Source organism: Uranotaenia lowii, chromosome 3 (genome assembly GCF_029784155.1).
Source record: "Uranotaenia lowii strain MFRU-FL chromosome 3, ASM2978415v1, whole genome shotgun sequence".
NCBI lineage: Eukaryota > Metazoa > Arthropoda > Insecta > Diptera > Culicidae > Uranotaenia > Uranotaenia lowii.
Genome location: NC_073693.1, coordinates 53,335,551 through 53,350,201, shown reverse-complemented (window position 1 = coordinate 53,350,201; position 14,651 = coordinate 53,335,551). Strand labels below are relative to the sequence as shown.

Sequence of the window (14,651 nt, the reverse complement as noted above, 5' to 3'; positions counted from 1 at the left end):
TGCAACACAACATGGCCCACTTTGTTGCAGTAATGACAGACTACTGGTTGGTTTCTGTTAAAATACTTGGGATTATCATAAACATTTTGTGAAGCCATGTTTCTTGAATCTCCGTACCTCTTCCGTTCAAAATCCCAGTTTGTGTTACGACGAAAATCGTTTTTATTGTAGCGGTTATTTGACCGACTCCTACTTCTGTTCCTTGCAAAATTCTCACGATTGTTAAAATTATCAAAACGCTCCTTTCGTCCTAACCGAGTTTTTACTGAACCTACTCCCTGTATTCCATTGCCTGAAATCATTTGAGCTCTTGCACCTGCCAACTCCCAATTTATAATCATGCGCTCGGCGCTAGCTAGCGTTAGGTTTTCCTCAGCCAACATTTTTTGCTGCAAATTCTTATCAAACACCCCCATCAAAAGTTTATCGCGAATAGCCGTATCTTTAAACTCTCCAAAAGCGCAAAATTCTGCTTGTAATTTTACTGCCAAAACGAAATTTTCTGCAGACTCATCCTGTTGTTGTGTACGCAAGTAAAATTTAAATCTCTGAATCAAGTCAGAATCGCTTTTGTCGAACCTACTTTTTAATTTCTTCACTATATCATCGAACGGTATCCCAGATAAATCGCTAGCTGGATATAGAAGTTTGAGTTCTTCGAAAACCGCCGGCCCTGACAAGGTAATAAACAACGCTTTTTTAGAATCCGCGGGAATTTGGTTGTATTGAAAGATGAATCCTAAACGTTCAATATAGTTACTGAACGAAGTACCGGGAACATAGGGTTCAATCGAACCAACAATATTGCTTGCCATAATTGTACTCTTCAAATTTTTTCAGTAACTTGCGGATAGTTTTTTTTTGTTTAAATGAAATTTGCAAATACAAGTACCACCCTAGCAACAATCTCAGAAAACTTGTCACGCGACAAACTCAAAAGGTGTCACACTAGATTGTAGCACAGTATCGAAGGAACCTTATCAGCGCTGGTACCAAACAAACTAGTATGCTGGTAGATGCACCAGTAAGCTGATGTGATGTAGAATTGCGCGGAAAGCGTAGATAGCCGTTTAACAAAAGGTGTTAGCCAGCTTTGTTCTTGCCCAACTGCTTATCTGGCGCAACAATGCTCTACCTACAATAAAAGAAATAAGTACCGATTAGATACACTTTTTATCACAATTTCTTTTTCCTTCAATTGAATTTCTGCACTATTTCTTTATAAATGCCGTTGCATTCCTGTTTGCAAAAAAAACCCCGGTGAGATAACTCTATCAGCAACTGAATTGCCCGTTGGCTAACAGTACATCATATCTCAATTTTTTTTTTTTTATATCTCAACCAATGATCTACAAACCGATCAATCCAACGCACTTATGCACAACCTTTGTTGATTCCAAAAACCACAAATAACTTCACCGGACAAATTATCTTTTTCTCGTCGCCACTTTTTATGTTTTTCCTTCTAAATGAAACCACGTCTTATAAGTTTCAGACCACTAAATAAACTGACCATGATCAGCCACTTAGGTTTATTTATTTCTTTCCTTCGAAAGCTCAATGGTCACTCGCGAGCGCAGAAACGCAGAGATAGGGATTACAGAACATAACAGTCACGATATACGTCGACGATTTTCTTATCTTTACCAACGATGATCGGACGAAACAACATTTGAAGAGGTTCCTGTGTGATCGATTCCGGATGAAGGATTTGGGTATCGCTAAATACTGTCTCGGAATTCGGATCAATCGAGATTTGGAGGCAGGAGAAATTACCCTGGATCAAGAAACCTACATTAAAGATGTTCTCAATCGGTTCAAAATGATTGATTGTCATCCAGCTAGTACACCGTTCGAGGCAAGCGAGAAATTGGACAAGTCGATGGTACCAAGCACACCCGAGGAGCAAGACGAAATGAAAAATACACTGTATAAGGAGGCAGTAGGTTGTCTTCTATACCTTTCTCAAGCAACAAGACTCGATATTTCGTATGCAGTGAACGTGGTAAGCCAATTTTGCCACAATCCTGGCAGAAAGCACTGGACGGCGGTGAAGCGGATTTTCCGTTATCTCAAGGGAACGACAGGAAGTCGACTTTGTTACCGGAGAGATGGCAATGCTGACATTGTTGGCTACACCGATGCAGATTGGGGAGGAGATTTGGATACCAGGCGATCCACAACCGGTTACGTTTTTGTGCTGCAAGGTGGCGCAATTTCCTGGAGTGTGAAGAAACAACCAACGGTTGCCCTTTCCTCGTGTGAAGCGGAACTGATGGCTTTGGCGAAAACTGTTCAGGAAGCATTGTGGTGGCGGAACCTGCTGTGGATGATTTGTGGAGCAACGAAGTTGAAGGTATACTGCGATAATCAATCTGCACTGTGTTTGGCCAAAAATGGTGCATATAACCCGAGGACGAAACACATGGACATCAGATACCATTTTGTCAACGATGCTATCACCAGCGGAGCGATTGATGTACAATACATCAACACGAAACATCAGGCAGCCGACGGATTCACCAAACCACTTTCATCAACCAAAATCTCGGACCAGAAGATTTTGATCGGGATCTTGGATTAGGGAGGAGTGTTGGAGTCGAAGTAATCCAGATATAATTAAAGAAGATCGAGGCAATCATAGACTTTAAGTTCAGTGAAAATAAATTTAGTTCATAACTGCTATTCAAACCTACAAGACGCGTTTCCTTATCACAAGCGTAATTCCCATACAAATGATTACTTAAAATTAAAGTTAAAAACAAAACATTTAAATCTAACAATGGGGTTCTCAAGGCCCTAATCACTTTTCTTCGGAAAACATCCCTCGAGACGTCGAAGTCAACATGCTCCGAAAAACGGTTGAACGATCTCATTACACCGATGAGGGCGCTATTAGCTCCGTAATTGTTCATTCTAATGGGAATGTACAATTGAAGATCCTGAATTCTAAATCCACGGGGTCGTACACTAAGCGGAATAGCCTCCAGTAGCGTGGGACAGTCGATTCGCGATGTCAGGAGGTCGGCGACAAATGAGGCACGTGTTGCTTGTCTGCGGGCTTGAAGGGTGTCGATATCCATGAGGCGGCATCGATTTTCGTAGCTAGGCAAGCAAAAAGGGTCTTGCCAGTTCAGATGTCTGTAATATATTTTTTTTCACATTTAAAGGGGTCTTTTTATTAGTCTTAGTTGATCACCCAGGTGGTAAATCCTTTTTACGGATTGCATTCCAAGGCACGGCGAGCGACCGAGTCCCCCCAGTATGCTACTCTGGGTCCATGGGTGCAATTGGGCGACTCATGATACTAAGTACCCCTACGCCATAAAGTCCACCTGGGGCCTCTGGCCATAATTCCCATCCGGACCTGCAACGAAGGCTATACCCGAGATTGGAGACCAAGTCCGCGCTTAAGCGCTCATCGGCAAACTCCAGTTCGAGTCAAACTCTAGCATATATACCCTGCCTCTTGTTACGATTCAAGATTAAGGACCTCTCCTCTAACGACTTGAGATCCGGCCTTTACTCGCAACTCGAGACTAGCTTGGTTCCCACGAAAATCGTACGCTCTGCCTCTGTTCGAGACCACTGCAAGAGACCAATGACCTCTCCTCTAACGACTTGAGATCTTGGCTCCGCCTGGCTTGGCTGAGCCAAGATCATTTAAAGGGGTCTAATTAGAGTTACCGGCTATCTCTCGACTCAGGGGCACCTACGCCTAATTTGGGATTTTTTGTTGGCCTGGAGGCGTTTGAGGACGGCCGGTATTAGCAGCTGGGAACTGGTATATCTCTTAGGACACTGAGGTGTTTCTTTAGTGGTTCTCTGGTGGATATTCTCGAATCACACTGGGTCGCACGATTGGGCCTTCAGACACTACACGTGCTCTCTATAGCCACAAAATTTCACGGGTTGAGCTTCCTTTGGTGCTCGAGAAACCTCTACCGAACCGAGTTTTGCCACGACGGGTTCACGGTGCCACCGTATGGGCGAATTCCGGAGTTATCGCGCCACGTTTTTTTGGATTTCGGAGCCTGTCGGACCTTGCGCACGTTCAAGGACTAACACGTCCTGTCTCTTCAGTGGTTGGCAGGCAAGAGACTGAGACACGATTTTCTCTTCCCTTTCCGGGGTTTTTCTTTTGTTGGGAGTTCGCAAACTCCATTCGAGACGCAAACTCCGAGATGTTGTGCAGTGCGTTTTCCCAAGCGTCGTTAAACCCAGTGGTTCCCACACTGAACAAAATCGGGCTATAAACAGTATTGGGAATTTTAGTATTTTTGCACTACTAGAAAATCCAATACTTTTTATAGATGAGCGCAACATTTTGCGCATATAGTTTAGCGTTCCGATACATTTTATAGGAATTTCCAGTGAAAGTAATATAATCGTAATTTGATAAAAATGATTATTCTAGACAATGAAATGAATGTATTTAATTCTACTTTCGATTTTTAAATGGATTTGTTATAAAAAATAAAACATCTGGGCTTGAAGCATTATAATATTTTATTTATATCTCCTATACACTTACACCGTGGGAGAAGAAAAAATGACAATAACTTACAACAGGTGGGGTGATGCGATGCGAGGAACGTTTCCGGCGGATATCTGCTTTTGGATTTGGTGGTGCTGCTGTTACCGCTGGTGGTGGCGATGGTGATACGATCAGCGACGGCTTAGTGCGCTTCCGTCGTCGGTGAAAAAAACTGGCTCCTGGTAGCTGCTTCTGTGGTGTTGATCTCTTCCTCCAGCCTTCGGAATGTTGTGAATGGTTATGTTTTCGCAATCATGATTGAGGAACTGGACGAGTGATGTTTTTTTCGCCAAGTATTGCTCCTGCTGTTCATGTTGTGAATGCATGATCGTTTCTGCCCAGCTTTCACCTCGTTCGGCGCTGGAACAGTTCCGGCGTTTGTCCGGCCGGATGGTAGTTTTTTTCGCATCTACTGCGAGCTGTACGGGGGGTAGAAAAAATTAAAATTATCGCTAAATAAAACAGTTTTTCTACTTACCTTCATCGCTAGCGATGTATTCGGCCTCGGTGCGTACAGTTTTCAGTACTTTTTTGGCCATTTCACGGGTTTTCTTACCAAACCAAATCTTACAAATCAGTCGATGTAGAGTCGATGCGAATTGTTGGTAAATTTATCAGATATGCAAAATATAAATTCTATATAAATATAGACATTTGAAAATTAATGGATTTTCTAATACTTTTGATTAAGATTATTAAGCTCATGGTATTCATTAGATTTTCCTACACTTTTTAGTATGTTTTTCTTCGATAAAATACACTTGCAGAATTTATTGAATTTTCCAATAACTTGTACAGGATAAATCATTACTTTGTATATGAGCGATTAACTTTAAAAATTATTGGAATGACCTAGTAGATTTTATTTCCAGATTTGGTTCAGTGCAGGCGTCGTTAACCGCCCCTTTTTTGACCCCCAGCCCATCTACGCTCTTATTTATTTCGTTTAAATTAATGGGATATATTAACATGTTCCATGTCTAAGGCCATATCGCAAGAATCGCCGCTGAATGGCCTCGAGTCGATCGACACCGTTCTGGTAGTAGGGACACCAGACAGCTGAAGCGTATTCAAGGATGGAACGAACAATGCTGCAGTATAAGCTTTTCGGGCAATACACGTCCTTTAAGTCCTTCGCCACTCTAAAAATGAAACCGAGACTTTTGGATGCTTTGTCAATCACGTAGTTGGTGTGTGCCTTGAATTTCAGTCGCTGATCTAAGATTACGCCAAGATCGTCAACGTGGTTCACACGTGAGATGGGTTCGTATCCAAGGAAGTACTCCGCAATTAAAGGCTGCCGAATCCACAGAATTCTAAGCGTTCGAGTTTTCCGATGGCAATCTCATGGTTCATCTTGTCGAATGCAACGGACAGATCGGTATAGATTGCATCAGTTTGAGATTTGGCAGCAAAACTTTCATGCACAAAAGAAGTGAACGTTAACTAAGTTACTTGTCGTAGAGCGTTTGGGCATGAATCCGTGCTGATCATTGGTGATGTTATTTTTGCAGGACGTGAAAAAAGGATCCAAAACCACCAATTCGAATAGTTTGGCAGTCGCACATAAGGCAGAGATTCCACGGTAATTGTTAACATCTCTCCTATCTCCTTTTTTATGTATCGGGAACATGTAAGCTTCCTTCCATAGTAGAGGGAAGGTTGCTCTATCTAGCGAAGCTTGAAAAATTTCGGATAGGGATCAGCAAGACAGGCATGAAACTTTTTTAAAAAAAAGCAGCTGGTATCCCGTCCGGGCCAGTAGGAAAGAAATTCTTGAGCTTCGCTGCTACTCTAGAGATGACTGCTTCCTCGATTTCAATACAATTGATTGAAAAGCCTTGGCTAGTGAAGTAGACAATGTGCAACTCGAGACCCCATACACCCAACCCTCGGGTAGTGGTCATATCACCTCTTGTCTGCAACTCCGATTCTCTACCTCCCCGTGGTACTAGCTGGGGTGCGAGCAACCTTAGCGGAGATCGGGTACCCAACCCCGGTGGATGCTTTGGTCGCATGCAGAATGAGTTAGGGGGCTTCGTACGCGTCTGTTCTCCATGTTAGGGGCGGCGTGCGGAGTGCAACAACGTCCTGGTGGTGTTCGGGACCCAAAACAGCAACACCACGACGGTCCTCCTGCGAGATAGTGGGGTTAGCTGCGGGCCTTGCGAGCCTGTGACTACTAAAAAAACATAAGCAACGAATAACGAACAACAAATTTCGGATGGAAATCGGCAAAGACCCACGCGACGAAAAGGGACTAGCGATTCGAAACTTGGAACATGGAACTGCCGATCTCTAAATTTTGTGGGCAGTACCCACGTGCTCTCCAACGAATTGAAGAGCCGCAAATTCGACATCGTAGCGCTGCAGGAGGTATGCTGGAAGGGCTCCACGGTACGAACGTATCCAGATGGTCGTGCCATCTACCAGAGCTGCGGCAACACACACGAGCTTGGAACAGCTTTTATAGTGATGGGAAAGATGCAAAAGCGCGTGATCGGGTGGTGGCCGATCAACTCACGAATGAGCCGGTTGAGAATCAAGGGCCGGTTCTTCAACATCAGCATCATCAACGTGCACAGCCCTCACCTCGGAAGTACCGGTGACGACAAAAACGAATTCTACGCGCAGCTGGAGCGTGAATACGACCGTTGCCCAAAACATGATATCAAGATCGTCATTGGGGATTTCAATGCTCAGGTCGGCCAGGAGGAGGAATTTAAACCGACAATTGGAAGGTTCAGCGCGCACCAGCTGACCAACGAAAACGGCCTCAGACTTATTGATTTCGCCGCCTCCAAACGAATGGCCGTACGTAGTACCTTTTTCCAGCACCGCCTCCCACACAAGTACACCTGGAGATCACCGCTCCAAACGCAATCACAGATCGACCACGTTTTGATCGACAGCCGGCACATTTCGGACATCATCGACGTCAGATCCTGTCGGGGCGCCAACATCGAGTCGGACCATTATTTGGTGATGGTGAAGATGCGCCCAAAACTCTCCGTAGTGAACAACAAGCAAAACCGGCGCCCGCCTCGGTTAAACATCACGCGACTGAAGCAACCTGAGGTCGCGGCAGACTACGCGCAATCGGTCGAAGCAGCGCTGCCGGCAGAGGGCGAGCTTGACGAAGCCCCTCTCGAGGACTGTTGGGATACCATCAAAACAGCCATCAACAGTGCGGCGGAGAACGTCATCGGTTATGTGGAGCGATCTCGACGGAACGACTGGTTCGACGAGGAGTGTACACACTTAATCTTTTCTCCTGTGATCGGAACGATTTCGTCCTGTATTTTCAACAGCTGAAATTACAGGACAAATCTCGGGACAGAAAAAGTGCTCAGGAAAACAACTGTCAGATTGACCTGTAGGCTCTGAACAATGATTTCCTGTAATTTGCGGGGAGTTTTGGAATATTTCTGTGAGCTCGAAACGGTTTTCTCCTGTAGATGCTAGTGAATTCTACTGCCCTTTCCCCTGGTTCTTAATACTTTTTATTTTTCATATAACCCAAATGCCTTGATTCAGAAAAAAGAAACCCAATTGTCGTTTGAACAACTTCATATATTTCCAGCATTTTTACACATTACAATATTTTGCACTTCTTAATTTAAACTCAGACGAAACCGTCCTCTGTAAATAAAAGAAAAAAAAATTGATTAATTTTAATATTAAAATACTAGATGACTGCTAAAGTTTGCTAAATTCAAATCCTTGCGTTCCTTGTCAAGTTTCATCGGTAAACACAAACCAAAGTTTCCAAGTCGCATTGAAAAAAATCGTACATGAAAATCATTTTACCTGTAGAAGAATTTTTCCACAATGTTCTGTTAAAGAATCTCCTGATTACAGTTGCACATAATGTTGTGCCGTTCTTCACATGCGTTGCAACTATCTGCTTGACTAAAGATCACCGACAACCAACGTTAACCGGGAAAAGGAAATAGAATTTCAGAAGTTTGACGGCTTAAAATCTTTTGTACTGGTGAAAAAGAGATATAAAATCTTGTTTTTTTCTTCATACAGGAAAGCAAGAGAAAGAAAATTTGACATGAAATAGGCAAACCGTGATTCAGGAGAACACTGTTCTGGTATCATGGGGATAGTTCGAGTTCATGTGCACTCGTAGATAATTCAACCCACATTACGAGAGAAACGAAGCTTCACGAGATTCAGGATAGTTTTCATTCGAATTTCGCGACATTTGAGTACTTTCCCTGTGGTTCGGAGAGTCAAGGTCCCGAGCGGAAAAAATGCAATCTAAGTGTGTACACTAGACTAGTTCACTTTTCGGCTTTTTTCGCTGATCGCAACGCCACTTACAGGGTTTGATCCTCATTCATTTTCAAGTACTCTGGCCAAATTTGAGCTCATTTGAGTAAGTTTCCGGCGTGCGCTAGGAGTTTTATTGAAAAAAGTCCATTTTTCTGGAAAATTTTCGTTGATGTGTTCCTAGCAAGCTGTTGTTAATATAAAATGATAATTTTATAGTGCTCGGTGATTGGTATGACAAGCATTCGTATGGACCTGTTTTAGATAATTGACTAAATCAAACCGAAAAAATTTAAAAATTCATAAACTACCAACTTTTACAGAAAATTTACTTACAAGTTGAGAGCTTAAAATCAGTAGTAAATAGAAAAAAAATATTTTCGATATAAACTTTTCATAAAAAGATAGCCTTATTTATAACCTTCAATTTGATGTATAACACTTAATGATCGCAAGAGTGTTAGCAAAGTTATTCAAATATCTATGCAACAAATTTGATTTGATAAAATATTTTTCATTCACGTTTGCTCCACACCAACTTGTGCACAAGAAATGATATTTTATTCAATCAAGTACCCCATGACGGGGCCAGGAGTTAAAAAAAGCGCGCGCTTTGATCAAGTTGTAAGCAAGTCCTCTTGATGCCACGTTTTGTAGGTTGCATGATGCTAAAACTTGAATGGAGACAACATTATGATTCAAAGAATGTGATGTGAATGTTTGAATATCTTTGCTTGTACTGTTGCGATAATTAAGTGTTATACATCAAATTAAAGGTTATAAATAAGGCTATCTTTTTATGAAAAGTTTATATCGAAAATATTTTTTTTCTATTTACTACTGATTTTAAGCTCTCAACTTGTAAGTAAATTTTCTGTAAAAGTTGGTAGTTTATAAATTTTTAAATTTTTTCGGTTTGATTTAGTCAATTATCTAAAACAGGTCCATACGAATGCTTGTCATACCAATCACCGAGCACTATAAAATTATCATTTTATATTAACAACAGCTTGCTAGAACACATCTACGAAAATTTTCCAGAAAAATGGACTTTTTTCAATAAAACTTCTAGCGCACGCTGGAAACTTACTCAAATGAGCTCAAATTCGGCCAGAGTTCTTGAAAATGAATGAGGATCAAACCCTGTAAGTGGCGTTGTGATCAGCGAAAAAAGGCCAAAAAGTGAACTAGTCTAGTGTACACACTTAATCTTTTCTCCTGTGGTCGGGAGGATTTCGTCCTGTATTTTCAACAGCTGAAATTACAGGACGATTTCAGGACAACAAAACAGCTCAGGAAAACACCTGTCAAATTGTCCTGTAGGTTCGCAACGGCTTTCTCCTGTGATTTGCAGATCGTTTTCGGACTATCCTGTAGGCTCAGGTTTGTTTTCTTTCGATGTTTAGGAATTGAATTATGCAGAAAATAAAAAAAATATAATATTTTCCAAATCAATAAACTTTTATTTTTTATTCATATATTATTCTTTATGAGAAGCAGCATAATATTAGAAAAAGTTGTATTCATAAAATAACGACGTCGCTGCTGGTCTCATTAGGTGGTATGAATAAAAAAATAGCAATTGCTTCGATAGCTTTTACTCTGCTCGAACTTTTGAATGGCAACATTTGAAAGCATTTGCTCAGCTAGATATGCAAAAGCTGAGTATAACATTTACTTTCAACCTGCTCCGGATTAAAAATATGCATGCCATTCGAAGATATTGACTAACAAAACTGCTCGAAAATAGCAAAAGCAATTACTAGAGCTTTATTCATATCAGCCATTGGCACGTTCATAAGAATTCATACACAGTAAACGAAAATTACCGAGTTCGGTAATTTTTTTTACAGAAACACTTCTGTAATTCGAATATTTTCGGTAATTGATCAACTTGACGTCTTGTTTTTAACGAGCCTCGTTAATCAGCTATCACCCTACCGAACTTCGTTCATTTATATGTAAACAAATCTCTTCGCAATTAGTTTTCGGTAAAAAAACACCGAAAACTGTAAAGTAAAACTGAAAACTGCCGCTGTCAAGACAAACGTCAAAATGCGTTTGTCCTTTTCTGGCATTTTTTTACATTTTCCTTCGCTCTCTTGCAGTCGTAATAAATGGCCTCAACTTTGATCGTGTGCTCGAGCGAGAAGCTGAAAAACTCGTAGCCATTTTTTAAAGTTTGGGTTTCGCGTGTGTGGTGTTGTAAAAAATTCAAACAAAACACATATTGCACCCCGTTTCCATTCGGAGCCTTATCTTGAGGTGGGGGAGATTTGGCCAGTTTAGAGGCTCATTCCGGTCCACATTTTGTCAGCTGCGAAGGGGCAGCAGGTCCCAACAAGAAGACCTACACCGATAGCTCGCCGAGCGACAGCAGCAGCAGCTCCGAGGAGTACGGCAATAAAGTCAAAGTCTTTAATATTTGTGGTTCCATTGGAGCAGCAGGAAAATACTGTTCCGCCGGTGGGGAAGTGGATTGCCAAGGAAGCTTCCGGAACACCGTTCCAAGGAATCAAATTCCTTTCTGAAGAAGGTAAAAGTTTAGTTACATTTGTTCCGTGTCGAAATTTTATTGTAACGATTTTCTCTTATTTCTACAGAGGCAATCCGAGCTCGATGGCGATCAAAATGAAAATCCGAAGAGTTTTAAAAGGCAATAAAAAAAAATGTTTTAAACTAACTCGGTTTTTCGCTCAAGGCGCCTTCTGGAAATTCCGGTAATATTTACCGAAAACTGTCAAATTTTTGGTAATTTCTTCCGAAAACCATAAAGCGTATGGTAATTTTAGGTAATGATGCGCTGTGTGCACACATAGCGGGATAATTCGATTCGAGCACAGTGTTTGCATCATAAGCTAAAATTATCAAACGTTTTTTGGTTGCATGTATCATACACAGGAAACGAAAATTACCGAGTTCGGTAATTTTTTTACCGAAATCCAAACATGTGTTAATCGTTAAACTGTTCGGTAAAAAATAAACGAACATCGGTAAATGAAGAGTCTATTTATCGATGTTCGTTTATTTTTTACCGAAAAAATTACCGAACAGTTTAACGATTTACACATGTTAGGATTTCGGTAAAAAAATTACCGAACTCGGTAATTTTCGTTTACTGTGTAAGCTGAAAGTGCCGAACATTTTACGGGTATCGGTAAAAATTACCGAAAATTTTACAGTTTTCGTTAAATATTACCGGTATGTCGGTTAAAATTACTGAAATTTCGGTAAAAATTACGGGTTTTTCGGTAAAACTTACCGATTTTTCTGTAACTTTTACCGAAATTACCGAAATATTTACCGGCATTTCGGTAATAGTTACAAGTATTTCGGTAACTTATACCGGTCGTTCGGTAAATAATACCAAACATTTGCAGCTTTTCGGTAAAAAAATTACGGTATTTCGGTAATAGTTCTAGATAATTGGGTAAAAATTACAGGTATTTCGGTAATAATTTCAGGTTTTCGGTAATTTATTAAGGTATTACAGTAAATTCTACCAGTTGTTCGGTATATACTACCGAGCTTTTATTGTTTTCCTTTTAAACATTACCGACCTTTCGGTTATAATTACAGGCATTTTGGTTCAACAATACCGGTTGTTCGGTAATATAGCAAACTGTCACGTTGACAACTGTCATAATTTGACAGATGATCTTAGATATGATCAGCCGAGGTTCGGTGAAGTTTTACCGAAAAAGGTCTGTAATATTTGACAGCTGTCACTTCTCTGCCATGAGAAAAATTACCGAACGGTTTAACGAACTCCACATGTTAGGATTTCGGTAAAAAAATTACCGAACTCGGTAATTTTCGTTTACTGTGTATATTTCGCCTGCAAACAAAGAATGAAAGAATGTCAATTCTCAGTCATTCAGGGTTAATTTTGGAAAACTTACCAGCTCAACCATATGTTTGATGGTGAAAAACTGGGCTGCGAGTTGAACGTCGCAGAACCATTCGGCGAGCAGTTGATTTTGTAACTGCGCCGGAGGATCCTCCGGGGAGAACTTTTCCTCCAGCACGGTTTCCAGAAACTCCGCTTTTTCGAGTAGAGGCCTAAACACATGTCGCACGTTGTATTTAGAAGAAATGAATCATTGTTAGATGTACAGAAATATTTTAAATTAAAGTCACATACTTCCACTTCCACGATGAAACCGACAGCAAGCAAATGAAAGCGCAAAAAAAACATTTCGAAACCACAACTGTTATTTTAGCAACGTCGTGAGATACAGGAGATTTCTATTCTGATTTTTTTCGTTTTCCTGAACCCTCGAAAGGAAATCCTTTCGTATTTCTGGATTCAGGGTTTGTCACGTGATTCGGTTAGCTATCTACCCGTGGCGCGGGAAATTGCTTGTTTTTGACAGTTCCAAGTGTCATTTTGAGCTGTTTTCCTGAAATTCAGAGGATCATGGTCCCGAGCGGAATAATTGCAATCTTAGTGTGTACACACTTAATCTTTTCTCCTGTGGTCGGGACGATTTAGTCCTGTATTTTCTGGACGATTGAAATTACAGGACGATTTCAGGACAGAAAAACAGCTCAGGAAAACAACTGTCAAATTCACCTGTAGGTTCCAAACGGGTTTCTCCTGTGATGTACAGGTTTGTTATGAAAAACTTCCGAGTTGTCGAGACGGATTCTTCCCGAGAATTGTAAGAAGTTCCGAAATCGTTTAGCAGTATCCCCTTTTTAATTATTCAAAAAAAATTCATCGTTGTTCTGTTTTGGAGAAAAAGATATCGTTTCCAAACATGAGTTATTTATTTTAAAATATTTGTTGTCATTTCATACAGAACACACATATCACTTGAAATCACTTGAATTTTAGTGGAGCCATTTGATTGATGATATAGCAGCCTCCTTAATTGGTGAATATCTGGGCTGGCATATTTGTTCCTGCTGTTTAGCCGGGAGGTGTTGAAGCTTCCTTGCATACTGCTGCGTTTTTCCGTTCTTTCTGTTTCCATGTCAGAAAAAATCACCCCTTTGCAACGCCCGCAGTCGAAATCGCTGACGAACGCCGGAAATTTAGCCTAAATAAAAAATAAAAATTAAAAACAAAATTTGTCTATATTTCACGTAATACTTACGAGATGCTTCCGATCGGCAATTTCATCGGCTTAATCGGCGGGAATAATCTCTTCAACGAAGAAGTCGACAAGGTGGGTGAATCCGATCTGCAGGGTCAAGATTTTGTTTCGATTATGCTGTCGGGAAAAAGCAAAAGAAAATTAATTTCATCGACACATTACGCTACCGATGAAAATATTAGTCACCTCACTGCTTGAATTACCGCTTCCGATCCCTCCTCTGGTTTTTTTGTGCCCGGAAATGCTCGCGTTGTTCTTTCCGGCCAATTTAAATTTTGGAGCTTTTGTGACGACACGATTCTGCACGATCACCGAAGAAAAAATATCAACAACAAACAATAACCGAAATAATTAGGGGAGAGTGGGGATACTTGATCCCCTTTTCTTATTTTCACCATATCTTTTTGGAAAAATTTAGCAACTCGCCGTCTTTGACATTTTCTGACAGCTTGTAACTTCAAGTTTCTATGCTTCAAAAATTAGAACGATACTGGAACCCGTTGATGAACTAGAAGCATTTTCGTGGGAGTAAAAAAATTGCGATTTTTCTGAAGTTAGGGGAGACTTGATCCCCTTTTGAAGGAGACTTGAAGTTTTATTCAGGAAGCCCTAATCCTTGTATAAAAATCAAACAAAATCCCAAGATAGAATGTTAATTGACTATTTTGGTCATGTTTGTTCTCATTTCACAATTTATAGCAGACATAAGAAGAAAATTCTATAACTTTGGC

The 14,651-nt window shown here is 40.7% G+C and overlaps 1 long non-coding RNA gene across 1 annotated transcript; it reads right to left on the bottom strand.

Annotated features, from left to right (window-relative positions):
- Positions 1–13,614: 13,614 nt before the first annotated feature.
- LOC129751660 (uncharacterized) lies at positions 13,615–14,263 on the bottom strand. The gene is made up of 3 exons (XR_008738774.1): positions 14,107–14,263; positions 13,921–14,037; positions 13,615–13,863 (listed from the first exon to the last, which is right to left on the bottom strand). It is a non-coding gene; the product is annotated as an uncharacterized LOC129751660 (long non-coding RNA).
- Between the last annotated feature and the right edge of the window lie 388 nt (positions 14,264–14,651).